This window comes from Lygodium microphyllum, chromosome 30 (assembly GCF_053477565.2).
Source record: "Lygodium microphyllum isolate KBCC chromosome 30, Lygodium_microphyllum_v1.1.10, whole genome shotgun sequence".
NCBI lineage: Eukaryota > Viridiplantae > Streptophyta > Polypodiopsida > Schizaeales > Lygodiaceae > Lygodium > Lygodium microphyllum.
Window position 1 is genome coordinate 84,588,416 of NC_141164.1, and position 4,668 is coordinate 84,593,083.

Sequence of the window (4,668 nt, forward strand, 5' to 3'; positions counted from 1 at the left end):
TAGCAACATTCTCATCAAGCTTTTCCCTTCTTTTATTTATTTTCCTGGTCCACCACCCTCCGTCCCAGTTAAACACACATTTGTATACCTAGCAATCACATTACAAAGTCTTTCTCCTACAAGTAGATGCATCCCTCCCAATCTTCTTAGAAAGTGTGTTACTCCAAAGATGTAATGTTCTCAATTATTGAAGGTGTCGACCTCCAGGTTGACTTTAGATTCCATTTCAAGCTCTTATATTGCATAGAAGAACAATTAAGCTTAAACGGGGTGGGCTTGGCCAACCTTGTCAAGGGAGACACAAATTTACATGCAAATAGGATGAGAAAATAATTGAGAAATGAGATTTACTTTCCAAGAGGAGGCAGTGCTGCTTGGTGTCATTGGAGGAGGAAAAAGCACCACCTGCTGGCGCCCGCCCTGAAGGAGGAGGAGGAAGCGCCCGCCGCTCTGATGAAAGCGCCGCTTGATGCCCCGCCTGTGCCCGCCTCGATTACCACCCTAGACAAAGTATGTCGCCAAGGTCTAATGCCTGCCTGGAAGCCCGCCAAATATTATTTTAAGTGCCAGTAATTTGTATCCTATTTTTTATAAAATTCACTAAACCTTTTACTTAAATTTTTAAAGGTAATTTGTTAAAATGTACAATTCATTTTACATTAAACCTCGGTTTTTCGTGAACACTCGTTACTAGCATGTCTGTACAAAGGGCCATACAAATCGTTGAGTGGTGAGATTCAGAACGTGCGTGGAAAGTTAAAACATGATTTAAGTCCTCAAAGTACTGCTGACATTTAAGGCTGCGGCACCGGCGAGGACAGAACAGATCATTTACATATCGATCCTTATTCTGGCTGCAGCTGCTGATGGCACTGGTTTTGACGATGTGCTGCCACGCTGCTCGAGGTAGCCGCCGTAGATGTAGGAGCAGAAGCCCCAGAAGGAGAGGGCAAGGGCGATGCCCTTGAGGGCGTCGAAGTGGTCGCCGAAGAAGACGAGGGCGAGGAGGGGGAGGGCCGGGATCATAGCCGTCATGAGCACGCAGGACATGAGGGACGACGCCGCAAATATCACCCCCACGCCGCCCACGAAGTAGAGCTGCCAGGCCACAGCGGACCACAGCAGCGTCATGGCGTACTTCGTCGGCCCCAGGTTGAAGGCGTGTATCGCCTCGCGATGGATGGCTTTGAGATCTCCTGCGGCCCACATCCCGATCAGCGACACCACGGAGGCCACGATGGAGATGGCCACCTGCAGCAGAACATGCAATCTCGTTCTCTCTCAGTCGACTTAAGTTAAAGCGTCTTCACTCACTTGCGAGGTAGCTTATATGCTAACCTACTTAAAGCGTCAACAACAAATAATACGTACCTGGACCTCCATCACCACCACGAAGCTGCGCTGTGCCTGCCGACCTCCTACTACGCCTTTCACGTACAGCAGCTCGATCAGCGGCAGCAGCAACGCAAACAGGGCCGACGCCGCAATGGTCGTCACGAACCCGACCGCGTACTGCACTTCCGTCACGCCCGGTGGCCGGTCCGTCGGCCCCGCGCTCACCCCCATGAGCACCGTCCCGGCCGTGATGCACACGACGCAGTTTACCACGGACGCCGTCACGCGCTGTCGCACCAGTGCCACCGTGAACAGCGCGTTGAACGCCAGCTGACTCGACGACACGATCGAGTTGGTGCTGACGGACAGGTATGACAGGCCCCAGGAGTACAGCAAGTTGTCGAAGGCAGTCATGCAGCCCAGGGCCGCATAGATCATCGCCAGCGGCGTCAGCGGCGGCCTTAACCCCTGCCACTTGTAGCACACCAGCAGGACCAAGGCTATTACCGGCCAGCCCGTGCTCTCTATCCAGGTGTAAAGCCACCTCCGTGTGCCCCCGTGCGCGAAGTAGAGCCGCCCCAGCAGCGTGCCCGAGGACAGGCCCAGCACTAGCGCTATGCTGCTCACTGTCATCAGCACCCAGAAGCCTATCCCTTTCGCGAACAGTACTGTCCTGCATCTCCAGCTCGTCGACCGTGGGTCCTCTGGCGGATCCCTGCCGCTCATCCCTCTTTCGCAATTGTCTTCTGCAGTTTGATACCACCAGTTGTCAAATACGAGAAAGAAGCCGCAGTGCCAAGTGGCAATAATCAATCTTCTTGACAGATATTAATCAAAGAAGATAACACAGTGGCAACGCTCAAACAGCCGCTCCGACCAAATCACATTAACATGAACCGACAGCATTACGGCGCACAAGAATATTCTAACGGCATCTAGTACCCTGAGTTATATTTTCTTTTTCAGCTGTGGCGGCCCACTGGGCGATAGCTTATATTTCTGTCAGTGCAAGCAACAGTCTTATTAATAGAAGCGCACAACATAAAATTAACGACGGACAAGCATATCATGAATAATAAGAGAGCTGATCACGGTATACAGTGCCCGTCTGGTCTCTTACCACGTTGCTCTAGCAGAGACTCCCCCATCACCACGACTTGCTCATCCGGCCGCTTGAGAGGAGACGTGGACTGCTGACTTTCTGGCTTACGGACTCGACCTCCAAAGAAAGAGTGCCCATCGGTCGTAAAGGGGTAGACCGTAGAGGGAGTGGGACTTTAGGACTGGAAGCGAGAAAAGCTTTCAAGTTTCCTCGGCGGATCGAGTCCCGACCGTCTCAGGCAACAAGCCGAACCTATTTATAAGCTCAATATTGCGCACATGACCCTCATTCTACTATGTGGGAGTCGGCCGGCTGACAACAATGTCAAAATACGTGAGAGCTACAGTTTCATTAATACGAAGTGCCCTGCCACTCCCCATTTTCTTAGAAAATACTAGAGTAGCTAGATACTATGGTCTAGGTTTTGTTGGGTGCATACACGCTCAACGCTCATCATCGTCTTGTCAAAACATTATTCGTGATGCACTCTCTCTACACAAAGTCACCTTTCTCCTATGTGTTTTTCAATATGTAACTATTGCTTTGTTAAATGATATCAAAAGACTTTATAATTTTGGAGGTGAATGTGAGTAGTGAGTTGAAATAGCTAAGCATGTGGCTTCTTGAAAGTTTACTTCTTATTATTAATAAAGCTGTCAAATGACTTTTCTTCATCACATTGTATTCTACTTTTCTTATAGAGATAGGAGTAGACGAAATGACACATCACTTAGACTTTGTAGTGTCCAGACAAAAGATAAAAATAAGAAAAAACCTATTATGGTTGATAGTGGATGGAGCATTGACTACACCCATGCCCCTTTCATTATAGGCCTTGGTAACTCGAGGAGAGGGGGGTTTCACTATATATATATATATCAGACGCATTCAAAACCTATTTATAAATACTCTTGTGTATAAATTCTCCCTATATAAAACATAAACCTTTTCTGTTCAATATGTACATGATCCCTTTATACAACACCCTTCTGTATGGAAAAATTGTATCCAAATAACATTTCAAAAATGCCTTAGCTTGAGTCCACATGATACAAACACATATTCATGAGTGGCTCCCCCAAGCTTGGTACACTCTATTACATTAGATTATCCACCTAATCTTATCCATCTACTCATTTACCTTATTGGTTAAATTTTGAGGTGATTATAGGCCAATGATGTTAATATAAATACTCATGTTTTCACTTTTAGCCTGACACTTTATTTTCTTTTCATTCTTATTCCATAGGCATTCATTCATGCATTTAAAGTTTGTTGCTATCATGCATCAATTGAACATCTTCTTTTTCAAAAGAATAGGTGAAAGTGAAGGACACAACGCAATATCATGTCTCATCTCATTGCTATCCACAATCTTCGTGTTAGGCCTCTTTCCATTTACTCAAATTTGAGAAGTTGACATGCACCATTATTAAGTTGGACCTCTTAAATGGAGCTTTACTTAATATAGATCGATTTATTGTCTGCCATCAATGATGGAAATAAGAATCCTCCCATGAATGACCAAGAATTCCTATGGTAGAAGCAAAAAGTTGCACCTGACTCAATGGAGATCTTTTTATAGTGCAATCATTGAGACATTCAAATGGCACATAGCTTGAATATTTATCCATGATATGTTCCATTTGAGGAGGGGTCTATAGTTCTACCACTTAGAGGACATCCAGTATGGAGAGTAGTTATGCATCCAACAAAAACATAGTCCGTGAACATGGACAAAAAGTATTGAGGAGCTTGAAGCTTCAAAAGTGTTGGCAAGTTTGTGAAGTAGGTTGATTGTAGAAACAACCTTTTCTAACTGAGAATCCAAGACATCTCATTATTCAAGCTAGTGTAGTGCAAGGGATAAAAGATTTATCTTTCTACGTTTGAGAAGTTCCATCTTATGTATGTCTTGAGCAAGCAAAAAGAAGGGAATTTTCAAAAGCTGGCAATCTGTAGAGGTGTTTTTCTTGTTGTATCTTATTCTAAGTTAGATGCAATTGATGATAGATGATTAGTAGGTTCTATTTGGTAATTTATTATGATGCAAAAATGTGATGAAGAAACTCTTTATCCATTCCAATGGAAGAATGTACTAGCATCTCTTGATACTCAAAAATTAACCTTCATAGACTATATTAATGTGTTATGTACATTGCATTTTTGTATGTAAGACACATGGAGGAGGTGTACACAAAATTCTTTATGGCTCTATCATGTAGATATGA

At 44.8% G+C, this 4,668-nt stretch overlaps 1 pseudogene; it reads right to left on the minus strand.

Annotated features, from left to right (window-relative positions):
- Window positions 1–831: 831 nt before the first annotated feature.
- LOC148010063 (purine permease 3 pseudogene) lies at window positions 832–2,480 on the minus strand (annotated as a pseudogene).
- Between the last annotated feature and the right edge of the window lie 2,188 nt (window positions 2,481–4,668).